Genomic DNA, 14,101 nt, shown 5'->3' with positions numbered 1-14,101 from the left:
TAAATCAGGTGTCGGCCAAACATGACTTATCCACATTCATCAGCCATCATAAACTGCAGCCATACTATGTAATTTATGACTATGTGACTCATGTCTAATTGTTGGTGTTTGAGACAGTTGGGTCATAGATCAGAGACGGTAAGGAAACGCTGCCAGAAGTGATCAGAAATACCACCACATACATTAAGCTCACAGTAACTCATTGAGTAAAACACCTGCGTTGTAGTTGTAGAGTTATGTAAATGAAAGAATCGTGGGATGCACCGGAGCAGTTGACCCTTGATTTGTGCTCTCGCAGCCAACTTTTCCCCTCTGATGTCTCTACAGGCGCCAAAACTCATTTCTGTGATGCCCCACAATGGCAAGTGCATTTATTCTGTCAATTAGAAGAAGAGGGAGGAAACAGTTGGACGGCTAACTGAAAGAGAAAATGCTCCTCTACTTTTCCCTCTCTTCATCCGTCCCCTGTTCCCTCCCCTCCTCTCTGGCTGTCTTTTTTATTTTTGGCCTGGGCTCAACTGACTGGCTCCACGCCAGGGCCTGCCGAGTGACTTTGGGCACGGCTGCCAACGCGTGCGAGCCCGCGCCACGCGGCCCCGCCGCACCGCGCCGCGCCGATCCTCGTGTGCCAGCGCTGGCGGGGGCACGGCGGTTGGAGGGCAACGCTGCTGTCGCCCGTGGCCCGGGTTCCCGTGGGAGAGAGCACACAGGGCGAGGGTGTTAATGCTTTCAGATCTGGTTAAGAGCAGGGTGACAGCTCTGTTACCTGGTGGGAGGTGGTTAGGAAGGAGGGGAGGGGGAGTAAAGGGCATCTGCTTCCCTTCTAACACTCAGACATCCAACGTAAACCGCCGCACACAGGAACAGGCCGCGAAGGAGACTTTTATTCAACACTATATAAGCATATGTTTACACATCCTGTATGCTTGAAACTATATGAACACCCTGCAGGCTGAGTTTGGAGCCCACGTGCTGTATACAGTCATACAGTGCTCTCTGTATATTAACTGTTTCTGTACCCGATGTTGTTTTGTCTTATTGACCCACATATAAGAAGGTGGAAGGGAATAAATCTTATCTACCTCTTTGGTACCACTTCCTAATAAGGAACCCTTTGTGGAGGGATTATAAATTGTAAGTAAAAAATTAGGTTAGCATGCTAACACGCTAGACTAAGAGCAGTAAACATTGATGAAAACACTGATGATGTTTAAACTGTACAGAAAGGACAACCAGTACCACACTTACTGTAAATAATTTCTGCCTGTCACGCACATCTCTTAACACGTTCATGCTCACAACACGATAAACCACTTTGATATAGGTTATATATTCATAACTATGTTTTCATTGGTGTAAAATCACCAGAAAATAAGAACTGTGTTTTCGTTAGAGTAAGATGAGCCCTTCATATCTACATAGGGAGCGGGTCCTCTTCACGGAGTCCGCCATGTTGCTCCGCCATGTTTCTACAGTAGCCCAGAACGGACAAACCAAACTCTGCCTCTAGAGAGAAACTTTCATGTTTTTACGTTACCTGAGGGCCACCATAGTTCTCCGACATGCTTGTGAAACTGCAGTAACGTGAGCCGCAGAGTGCAGAACCGTTACCGCCAGCCGCCATCTCCTAAAGTAGTGTTATCATGGTAAGGATGGCCTCTAAGCGAACCGTAGTCTTGGAAAGGGAGGAGTGAGCGGAGGGGTACCCAGTTGGTTGCTTACCTCACCACTAGATGCCGCCAAATCCCAAATTATTGACCACAAGTTAGGGCTGACCCAAATGCTTCGAAGCTTTGATGACCGTTGCCATGGTATTTGACCTCCAAAGCACTATTCGAATGCTTATGGATTTTTTTTTAAATATATAAATATGTAATAATAATGTATAAATCCCAAAATAGCTCATGAAATACGGAATAATCCCACAACATTATTCATTATTCATGTTCAACATACATCACATATGTTCACCGGATATCATGTTTGTTGTGTGTAGAGATACGTGTGTTAACAGTTTTGCGGCACTGAAACAAGGGAGATGGAGACAGACAGTCAGAAGAACATGTCAGCCTGCTGCGCCACGCTGCTCCGCGAAGCTTCGAATAACTTCAAATACTTCTCACCGAAGCTTTGAAGCCCAAATTTCGGGACGGCCCCACCACAAGTGCTTAAGATCAAAAACAAATTTGAGACCTCAACTTTTGTCTAACAGTTTGGTTTTCTTTACAATGACCATTCCAGCCTCACAGAGCCGCTAGTGTGACTGTAGACTCTTGTTTCGTTCATATCAACTTGTTTAGACCACACCATGCTACCAATCAAGCTAAAATCTAATCATCATACTAGTATGGAATGAAATCAGATCCAGGACACTGACGGCGTCTGCACGGATCATGACGATGCCTAACGTACCGACACATTTAGAACGGTCTCACAGTTGTGGGAGGCTACTAGGAAAATGAGAAATCCTTATAAAAAGCGATGTTGCTTCTCCTCCGCGGCTGCTGCCTTCACTGTCAGTGGTCAGCTAGTTTTCCAGAGAAATAATGTTGTCTTCTGTCAGTTCCTCCCTGTCCGAGGTCCTGGTGTTAGTGTGCCAGCCGGGCTGGGCGATAAATAAATGATGAAATGTGAAATGAATAAAAACATGAATGACTGTGGCGATGACACTGTGTGACAGCCCAGAGATGGGAATTAGGAGCCAAAGCAGTGCTAAAGCTGGGTTATTGGGCAGGGGCCCCGCTAACGAGCCGTGAGATTGAATTTGACACGTCGAAGAACAGGTGCTCGTTTATTTTTCCCAAATAAAAGGGCCGCGCCAAAACTCGCCCGTCCAAAATAACACATGACAATGCAACGCCACCGACTGTTACAGTAAGCGCGTGTGATTACAAAGTCATTTAAAAGATTTTTTTCCTTCACGTTTGTGTTTATATCCATACTCTAACTGAGCTCGATGCCATCCGTGACATTCTTCAGATGTTGTCGGAACGCCTTCCGGCGCTGTACCGGCATTTTGCCGGGCGCAGGTGTGGTAGCGTGGGCAATAACAAGCGCTGAGTAATTACCAGAGCCATATCCATAACAGCCCTAAACCCCCAAAGTGTGCTCAGGGTACCCCTCTACCCCCTCATCTCCTCCACCACCTCCCTCCACCCTCTCCTCTCGCCATCACTCTGTCTCCAGCTAAATCATAGAACTGGGCTCGGGTCCAGGGGCCTCGCTGCCGCTGCCCGGTTTTCTGGCGGGCAGGGAAATAAATCCGGACGGGCCTCTGGGGATGCTCTAATGTCAGCGTTAATTGTGAGTTATGGGGAAACATGGCGAGAGCGCAGAGGTCAGGCCTGTCAGCAATCACACTCTTCAGGCGGAATTTACCACAACGCTTCCTGTTTATCCCCCAATCAACGGGGAAGAACGCGAGGAAATTAGCATTAGCACACCGATCTGTTTCTATCAACCCCCCCTTTTTTCTTTTTTTTTTTGTCCTGCTCATCTCAATCTTTCCTGGCTGGCTATGTCACCCTCTTGGTTACAGTACGAGCTGGAGTGGACCGAAATTTGACAGCGAGTCCTTTTATTTCAGCAGCTTTGGGAAATATAAGATTTTATAACACCTCTGAACAGGGTAATACTGTGATGTTATTCATTTAATGAGAAAAACTAAACTCTCTGGCTCAAAGGCGGAACGGGAGCAGTAACGGCTCTCATGATGGGCCATTTTTCTCTATGAGTCATTGCACACTCTGAACCCGGTGTCGATGTCCCAATCTCTCATTAGTGCGCCGGTACAGAGCCAGATTAGCTAAAACAGACGGTGTCAGACCGTGCAGAGAGCCAACTTCCATGTCATAGACATCAGGAAGAAAGCCAGTTAAAAAGTCAGTTAGTGAGGGATATTCCCCCCCTTTAAAGTAGTCTATGCAAAGAGCGGTGTAGATTATAAGAGGGGGCTTTGTACTGAACAATATATGGCTGTAATAGTTTCTCCATAATTTACAATTTCAATTTCAGTGGTCCTACACTTACCAAAGGATAAAAAAAAAACTATTTTGTACCTATAAATTTCTCAAATCTATATAACTATCTCATATTTTGCAGTCGTCGTCCACAGTAAGCTAATTTATTTCTCTGGTTGGAATATTAGCTCTACTTTAATGAGAAAAGGTAGAAAGAAGTCATTCTGTGGACTGCATACTGGCGACTGCTTTGATTATATTCTCTAAATTATAACAAGACCGTGCAACACTTGGACAACCCAGTGTTATTTAGTTTCCAAATGAAAGGAAGAAGGCTTCAATCGCCTCTTTTTGGGCAGGTAACATAACAAGAAATATAATCTTTTTACAGCAACAACTAGTAGATAAGATAATAGATAGGCACATGGGAGAGGCTTCAGTTGATTGCAATCTGCAACCTCACCGCTATATCCATATCCTACACACTTGACCTTTAAAATGTACTTAAAGCTGCAGTATATGTTTTTTGGCTACTTGGCAAAGCAAAACAAGTTGAAAACACAACATCCTTAAAGTTATGTCAACCGTTTTAGCGAACAATTGGCTATATAAAATCCTGCAGACCAACCGAACTTGCAAAATTAGCTCTCATGTGGAGTTGTGTTTCCGTTCACCTGGCGAATTAAGTCAAAATTTCACTCTCCTTTCAGCTCTGGTTGGGTCTCCACCATAAACTGCAAATAAGAAGTGGACGTAGTCACCGTGACGTCGCCCATTGCTTTGTGGACTGCTGTTTTGAAGCCTTGAGTTCGGCATTTGGCCGTCGCCATCTTGTTTTTTTGCAACCAGAAATGTCATGAGAGGGTGGAACTAAGTACAACTGAACGTTGAATAATAATTTTTTTGGCGACCAAAATGTTACAATAAACTTCCATGAACTGAAAACACACTGTGAAATGGTTTAAGTTGTAAGACGAAAACACGGACAACTCCCAGACTGGACAACGCCGTGGTAGCAACCTGTCAATCACAAGGTAGCCACGCCCTAAATCATCCCCTGCTTTATGGTCTATTTGACTCCAAATGGGACCATAATTTATTAACATCATGCTGTATTGAAGAAGACTTGAAACTAGCGATTGAGACCATAAACTCATGTTTACAATGTTTACTGGGGTTCTATACAATCAGACTTCTTTTTGCAACCAGAGGAGTCGTGTCATTGGCAGGTCCTGTACCGCGGATAGAGCGACGAAAAGCAGAGGAAAAGTTGGAGTGCTAAAAGTAGTCCTTTAGCAAAAGTAAATGATTGAGGAAGAATGCCACAGCTAAAATAAGCCAAATACACAGAGAAAAAAGAAATGGAAGGACTGAAGTAACGAGAGCTCCGGGAGGACAATGTGCTATCATCTTTGCATCTTGCAGGCCCTGCCTCCGGAGCGGAGGAATGAGGTAGCATTACTTTAACAGCTGTGCAAACACAGCTAATGCCTGCTACTGCTGGTTCGCCTCTCAGTCTGCAGCACATAGCCCCTGTGACTTTACCTAAAAGCCCAAAGAAGCAAACCAATGTACACCTCCAAAAATAACGTCCTCCTCCTCCGGCTCCAACCAAATGACTCGGGCTTTACAGAGAGGATTAGACGGGCCTAAACCTGAGAGGGTTTAACTGGAGACGCTCAGTTAGGGGACTGCATATCAGGTCAGATACCAACATCAGATCTACAACCCTGACCATTGCTCTGACGTTATGCTATAAGCACATTTTAGCTTTTTAAATGACAAACCTCATTATCTAAAGGTTGTAATTTGACATCTTTGACCCCTGAGAGTTGGAGTTAATCAGTATTCTGAGATGCAGAAGTGGACACGGTACACTATTATTATACTACGTTATACTGAATAGTAAAAATGCTGTAGTTGATTTTTTTGTTATGGACACACTTGCTCTGAACCTCTCTAAACCTCCAGTTCTTCTCCTCCTGCTATTTCCATGGGTTTTTCTGTTATGTTTTTTTCCTTGTTTCTTTCATTCTGTCATTCATGTTTAGTGTTAACTGTTTTATTTAGTTGTACGCACCTCACGGTCATCTCTTGTTTTACTTTGTTTCACCTGTCCCTCCTTCCATTGGTGTATTTAGTCCGTGTGTTTCCCCTGTTTCATTGCCAGTTCGTACCTTGTGCTCAGAGTTCCAGCTTGTTTTTTCCAAGTGGTTTTGTTTTTCCAGTGTTTAGCGTTGTTTAGCTGTGTTTTGGATTTTTGTGCGGCGAGCTGCCATGCATCAATGAAAAGATCCCCAAGAATTTCTTCCCGCCTGAAACTCATGAATACGCCTCCCGGCCGCAGAAAAATATAATTATCGTGGCATCGCACTTTGCCCCTGCCTGGTGTGAATTTGGCTTTACTCCTCTTTGTTTGTAAACCGTCAGAGTGAACAGGAACCGGACCAGAACTAAAATGCAACAATGAACCTCCGGACCAAATGAACCGAAATACAGGTGTGAAAACGGACTCAGTTACGCTGATTACAAAATTAAGAAAATTTACACTCACGGTCCAACCCAGGCTCATGGGAATGCGTATAAATAGCAGGACATTACTCGGACATCACACTTGTCATAAGGATACATTTTTGCCTTTTTGCGTGTCATTTGTACACAACGCAACAAAACCACTAACTTAGGTTTATGAAAAACGTCATGATTGGCTTTAAAATAAGTACGTAACTAAGTAAAATACGCACAGAGAAACGCGTCACAAATGACACTAATGTAACTTACAAAACAAAAAAAAGGTCTTCCGGTTGAAAGTCCTGTGTTTGTTGGACCCATTCACCTCCCCACCCACTCGCTGTAAGCACTTCTTATTCTACGTCACTAGCTCTGACCGTAGCATTTTTAAGTGGATGCGTTTACATTGCAGTCAGTACAGACTACATGGAGTAGAAATGACACTGCAAAAGCAAGAACGGCATTATTATTGCATGCTAAATTTTAGTCTTGCGCATTATCGTGTCATTCATATGCCTTGCCATACGTGTGAATGGGCTGCACTGCCACACCCTGACAACTCTAATTTTGGCAGACTAACCCTTTAAGCAGCACAAGTTGTTGAGTCCTACACATTTACACCGCACATTGCAAAAAACAAAAACATATTTTAAAAAAAAGATAGGAAAAGGTTAAGTCAGGAAGTACAGGTAGAGTGATACATGTTTCGGGATTTCTGATGTACTGGACCAATATTTGCTTTTGAATCCTCAAAAATCCTATATTGTCCAATCAGCACATTGTCCATCTGACATACGATGAATATGATGCTGTTTGATATTTCTATTTGCATCGATCGATACTCTCAGTGAGGAGGCCTGGATGTGGACTATCACCAAGTGGACACTGACACTGAGTCTCGTACGCAGAGATACAGTATGTTAACCAGACAGGGACGCTGCAACAGTCATGAATAATACACAAAGGACATCATAGACAATACTGCACACACAACTCCGCTTCCCCCCCCTGTACACTCCACCACCTCCTCCCTCTCCTATTTTCCATAAATAATGCATTTAAAGGAGGAAGCGCTTGTTTACTTGCGGTTTCTGCGGTTCTTCTCAGGCAAATTATTTTCCTCTGTTTGACTGATGGGTCAACATAAGGCGAGGAGGAGACTTCATATTCAATCTCCTTCTCTTTTTTCACTTTTATGGTGTTTTTTTGTGTGTGTACTATACTGCAAAGAAATAAAAACTAAAATAAATAGCCAACAGAGACTCCTCTGTGTTTCACAGATCCAGAGGCAAGACTGTCAAACTAACAATGCTAGACAAGGTATGTGTGTATAGTAGTGGTCTTTTGACATTGCAAGTTCATAATGTGACAGAAATGCCCACACAGCCGTACCGGACTGTTAGTGTAACAATCAGCAGGCTGTCAATTGTTCTTTCTCAAAAAAAAAAAAGCAAACACTTTCTCAGTTTGTTTAACTCACCAGATGCCACACCAACTAGTGGGAAAAGTCCTTGGTCGTGCAAAGACTTTTTCAAATAAAATCCCACCATTTGTCTCCCAAGCAAAGTGTTGACGCAAAGCAAAACTCCACCAGAAATGCAATATGTGTACAGTACCTAGAGACAATTAAAACCTCAATCTATAATGAATGAAATGGAGTCTAATGAAGAGGCTCAGACAGAGCATCGCTGATCCTCTGACCCTCACATGAAAAGAGACGCAGTCGGCAGAATGCCTACAAAGCGTCGTCCCTGCCTCTTTGAAGTGACATGGAAAACTCGCCATCTGGCGTGATCATCACATTTTCACTTTGTCAATCCTCAAATTCTCACACTTAAAACCAACCGGGCTGCAGCAGCAGCAGCTCCGCTCTGCCTCGCTTCCCCTCCATAACGCCTCGACTGCAACACAACGCGGGCCCGCTGCTGTATTTTTGGGGTATACAGTCGTGTAGCTCGGCTTTTTTTGTGCTGAAAGGATGACACTTTTGAAATTAGTGTTTTTTTGTGTGAACGGCAAACTTTCCTCTCATAAGAGACTGCAGACATGAATAGAGAGCGCTTCAAACAAGGCCCTGAAATGTTAGTAAGCCTTGACTTAGAAAGAAGTGTTGCATTGCAAATAAGTCCTATCCTATAACAATATAGTGGCTCCCATTCAGCGCACGGTACTAACAGTGCAAGGCCGACATCGTGATCAGCTATTCGATCCAAGTAGATATACAACAACACCACCACACAACCTGACATGCTATAGGCTATGAAAAAAATATGAGAATACAAATATGAAATGTTGTTTTACGCATTGCAAAACAACTAAACATGAATGTAGTCCGAGCACACATGTCTCTTTAGTGGAAAACAAGAAATGTAGTTTTGCATATGGTTTGGTTTATTTGGACTGGATTTTGAAGGCTTTTAAAAAAAAGAAAATTTCGGCACATGAGATCAGCTCTCTTGCAACACATTCTCAGCCCCAACTCGTCAAATCCCGATGTCAGTGGCCCTACGCTTCAAGCTATGGCGCTCTAGGTAGCCCTCAAGCGTCAGTTTTGGACGTGTCAGGGACGGCGTGTCAGTTTCTGCTTGTTACATGCATACAATCTCTTTTCAAAATAAACTTCCACTGTAGGTTTACTCAGTTTGTAGGTTTACTTATGCAACAAAACTACTTGTTTAGGTTTAGGAAAAGATCGTGGTTTGGGTTAAAATTAGAGCTGTCAGTCGATTCAAATATTTAATTAATTAATCGCAAATTAAATCACACATTTTTAAATATGCTCAGATCATAACGTGGCAAACTGCAGCCCAACAGGCAACAGCAGCTGTCAGTGTGTCAGTGTGCTGACTTGACTATGACTTGCCCCAAAACTGCATGTGATTATCATAAAGTGGGCATGTCTGTAAAGGGGAGACTCGTGGGTAATTTGGAGCATGGTTGGTACCAATGGATTCCTTAGGTTTTTGTAGTTTCGGTGATACGGTGCAGACACTAAGTTTAAATATATCCACATTAGCATGGAGATGACCTAGAGCACATTATCAGTAGAATTAGCGGCTCATATGTTCCTGTTGAAGTATAAACTGCTTCTTAAGTGTGAGTGATGCCACACCTCAGTGCATCTAAATATGGACTGGAACAGTGTTGAATCCAGTAGTGTTAAATATGCACAGCGAAATCCATCTTACACTGTTAGTGAAGGTGCAACCGTCACCACCACCACCCTGTCCACCCAACCTGGCAACACACAAGTGTGAGCCACATCGCCAAGCCCTCAACCTGGCAACACAAGACGTGTGATCCTCACTTCAAGGTCTATAAATTATTCAGGTCAGACGGTGACGACAACCCCATCAAGTTTCCTTTCTTGACAGCGATGCTTGATGCTGAGCGGCCAGCAGCAGACTGGAACTCTCAGCAGGCCAAAACAATGACGTTAGTGGTGTTTTACAGGCTGTAGAGTGCTGTTCCTGTGTCAGCGCGAGGTGTTTATTTCATCTACTTATAATTCAACCCTGTGACTTACAGTGATCACCTGTAAAAGCACCCTGCTCCAACAACGAGACATAGTTTGCAGATAGTTAAGAAGAAACTTGAATAATCTGTGAATTGAGCTATTGTGACTGACTAGTGAGTGCTACTTAAATTCACCAACCATCCAATAAGGCATCATAGGGCCTTTTCACACCTGAAAGTCTGAACCAAAGTTTGCCTTTTTGTTAAACTGTATAATAAATAATAAATAATAATTGTATGTCCGGTAAGTTTTAGTTTCACTACGTACCGTCGTCATCACCTAAGTGAGCTGCGTCTCCTTATACTTTCCATAGATTGATAGACAGGCGCACATCCAACTCGTCACATACTGACGCTTTGTCGTGCCCCTTGGCAATCGGAATCCTTAAAAAGGATTTCGATCAGCCTGAGCATTAAGACCTCTGGGTATAACACATGCGCAGTGTAACTGATGACGCGTTGATGACGCGTTGATGACGCGTTGATGACGCGTTGATGACGCGTGACCCCGCCTTCTTCCTCCATCTGAGAGCAGAGAGATACGTGTGTGGATGTGTGGCAAGGATCCGAGGTGTGGCGGGAGCTGCTGGCCGTCCGCGGTGAGAAAGAAAAAAACGGTAGATGACGGGATGACAGACAACGTAGTGTAACGTCATACAGACATAACAAGGCTGCTGAATGAGAGAGACATCTGCCGATACGCTACACGGAAACACACCGTTAAAGTCAGGCACCTTGGCGGAGGTTTGTGCTCTCCAAGTGCCATTCTAGTTCTGTTTTGTTGTTTTTCCTTTTCTCCAGTTCTGACGGTAGCTTTCCAGAACTTCCTGTAATTGGTCCGAAAGTCTGAACCATCCACACCAGTTTGATACGGACCGAGACCACCTCTTTTCGTTGGACCAAGGTTCAGCTGTTTGTAAAAAAAACGAGGTATGTGTGAAAGGGCCCTTAGACTCCTGCTCCGCTGAACTTTCTGCCACAATTCCAGTAAACGGGTTATAATTCGACATCCATGCTAACTGACAGCTAATCTCTGGGATGTGCAGCACAAATACACAGTACTCTGTTTAAAATACAGTTCTCTTTCATGTTTTTGATCTCCGTCCAACACCACCTTGTTTGTGTCCCTGCTGCCTCATTTTACCACACACACACACACACAGAGCAGACTTATTCTCACTATTTTTTATTGCATGAGAATGTGCTCGTCATATTTTACTGATATTTCACTCGCCTACTGGGTGTCATTGGAATATGAATGTCTGTGGCCATCTTCCAATAGATATTACCAGAAGGAACTTGGGGATTAGTTAGGAAATAAAAAACTTCGTGACAAGAGATGATTGCGTACGTGCGCGTGAATGTGTGTGTCTCTCATTTCCTGGTGCATGTGTGTGTGCATGTTTAAAACCTATGCACGTTGCTGAACACGTGGCTACGTGCACAGTGTGTGTGTATATATATGTGTGTGTGTGTGTGTCACGTACGCCGGCGGTCACAGGTGAGTGTCATGTGTGATGATCATTATTGCCATACACCTGCTCCGCTCCCGCAATTAACTTTGCCGATGCAAATGAGCCTTATTGCATCACCGAGGCCTCGCCTCCTCCCCAACAGACTAGACGATGTTCATCTGCTGGATCTAATTAAGGTAATGAGAGAGGGAGGGAGACGGAGGGATGGATGGAGGAGTGGAGGAGCAAAAGAGAAAGATGGAGGGGGAGTGGGAGAGAGGCGGAAAGGTGGAAAAATGGGGGAAAAGGGGATGAAAGAAGCTCGCACAAGAAGAGGAAATACAGGGAGACGGTAGAGAGCGCTGCAGGTTTAGCTGGGTGTGTGTGTGTGAGAGTGTGTGTGTGTGTGTGTGTGTGTGTGTGAGAGTGTGTGTCTTTGGTGTGTTTGTTTTTGATGTGACAATGTATGGTATGGTGACTATATACAGTAGTGACAACAAGGGAAGTCCACTACAGTGTGTGTGCATATATGTATGCAGAATTACATGCATTTGTGGTTCCAAGGGTGTATAGGATCTTTTTATAGGGTGTGTGTGTGTGTGTGTGTGTGTGTGTGTGTGTGTGTGTGTGTGTGTGTGTGTGTGTGAATGATGAAGTGTCGGAATAAAGGACGGAGAAGAGAGAGGAGGGGAGGAGACAGCAGGTGTTCTGACAAGGACAACAGCCGTCACACACACACACACACACACACACACACACACATGCATATACACACACACACACTTGCACAAAACACAGATAGAATTATGCACATGTACATACAAGCAAACACATACAGAAATGCAGTGACACATTCATTCATTCATGTGACCTCCATGTTGCACTGGTATGGTTGTTTTCACACACACACACACACACACACACACACACACACACACACACACACACACACACACAAACTCAAAATACCTCCTTTTCACACATATTGCACACCTTACTTGTCATATGAGAATAGAGCTGTGCTTCCATTCGGATACTTCCGTTAATACGCTTCCGTGTAGTACACTGTGCACACTACGTACTTACTTGCATAGTGTGTGACAGTGTAGAGCAATTGCGATGAAGGAATTCCCCCTGTAGTGATAATGGTTGGCTCAACAGTACGATATTCGGTATTATTGCCATTTTTTTGCTAATTACTTCATTTATCATGATTTTTAGTGCTTTATAAATAAGCTTTATTGTTAAGCTATTATTAGGTATATTGTTGGTTTTTAAATGACAAAGATGACAGTTTTAAAACTATTTAAATACTTGCAGTGTTTTTTTTTCAGCTGAGACGCTTTGGTTGCGTCTGGTTGCTATGATATGGAATATCCACGGAGGTAAAAATGCCGGCACAGGGTAGAGTACTTATATGCAAAATATGCGGTGCTCCCGTTGCAAAGAATTTAAAAAAGAAAAAATGTGAACATAGAGGTTGTGGCGGTTGCCTGCCATCCCCTGCGATTGGCTTGTCAATAGCGCGGTATTGCAATATTGCGGTTATTGCGACAGCCCGAGGATAGTGTTGCCTCAAATCGCACACAGCTGGTGGACATCACGCCGTATCATCAGTAATTTAATTCACACAGATAAATTAACCCAATAATGGCTTCTATCCGACTACAGTATAGTGGTACTTAGTGAAAAAAAAACACGTGGATAACTTCAATTTGTATAGTTAAGTGTTCGCAGTTTCAATCGCAACCGCTGCAGCTTCCTCGCCCGCCATTTTCACGAGTTTGAAAAAGGTTGTTGGCTCCTCCCCTTCCACCACGTAGCAAAGATGGCGACCGTTGAGGGTGAGAAGTGTCCAGCGTTCCACAGTCAACGTTTTGACTGTTTTGAGTACAACATCAAACGAACGGTCATGTACCGAGCTATGCATGAATGGAATTTGGTACCTAGACATATCGCACAAGAAAACAGTGAAATTTGAATCAATATTTTAGTAAAACAGCATCTTTTAATTGGAGACGGTGAAAAAAATGATCTATTTTTCATGTAGGCTACTTACTTCTTTTATGATGTATGATTTGCAATAACTGGGAACACCGGAGTGTAACGGACTACTTCAAATGTTTCTGATTATCTGATTGTCAGGAGCTTGTCTTGTCTGTGTTTCAGTCTTGTCACATTGTAAGTGTATTTGTGGACTCCAAAATGAATAGTTGCTGCAATGCTGTAGCTAATGGGGATCTTAATAAACTAAACTAAACATCCAGGTACTTAGAGTGCACTGCATTTTGCCAAACTTCTCAGTGTGAACGCATTTATGCACTCAAAATAGCAAGCGTAAGTATGCAAATTGAGACACAGCAGAGGAAACATGCTGGTGTCTCTTTGTAGCTGCTTTTGTGTTGAAGTTTGAGTTTTGTGGGATGTTAAGTCATTCCTTTATGATTTACATCAACATTTGACACTAAAACACAGTGTGCCTTGTTGGAAATTGTTGGTTCTTTTGCAAAACACAAGATAAAGTTGTAATAGTATCCCCTGTAGCATAAATAACTTAAAGATTACTAACTATGTGGCAATAATAAATAAGCCTAAAGGAACACAAACATATGCATCGTAAACGCATTAATTGGTACAAAAGATGAAGTAGAGTGAACTTCG

At 43.4% G+C, this 14,101-nt stretch overlaps 1 protein-coding gene across 2 annotated transcripts in view; it reads left to right on the top strand.

The window, feature by feature from the left end:
* The window catches only part of vrk2 (VRK serine/threonine kinase 2), an 80,260-nt gene that overhangs the window by 20,359 nt on the left and 45,800 nt on the right, over positions 1 to 14,101 (top strand). Inside the window, exon 3 of one of the 2 annotated variants that reach the window (XM_074646995.1) lies at positions 10,788 to 10,916. The exons of the other annotated variant lie outside the window; for it this stretch is intronic. The gene's annotated coding sequence lies outside the window, so the exon portion shown is untranslated. The remainder of the gene's footprint in view (positions 1 to 10,787; positions 10,917 to 14,101) is intronic. 2 annotated transcript variants of the gene reach the window in all.

The sequence above is a fragment of the Sebastes fasciatus genome, chromosome 9 (genome assembly GCF_043250625.1).
Source record: "Sebastes fasciatus isolate fSebFas1 chromosome 9, fSebFas1.pri, whole genome shotgun sequence".
In the NCBI taxonomy this organism is placed as follows: Eukaryota; Metazoa; Chordata; class Actinopteri; order Perciformes; family Sebastidae; genus Sebastes; species Sebastes fasciatus.
Note: the sequence above shows the minus strand (reverse complement) of the source record. Positions and strands in the feature narration are given on the sequence as shown.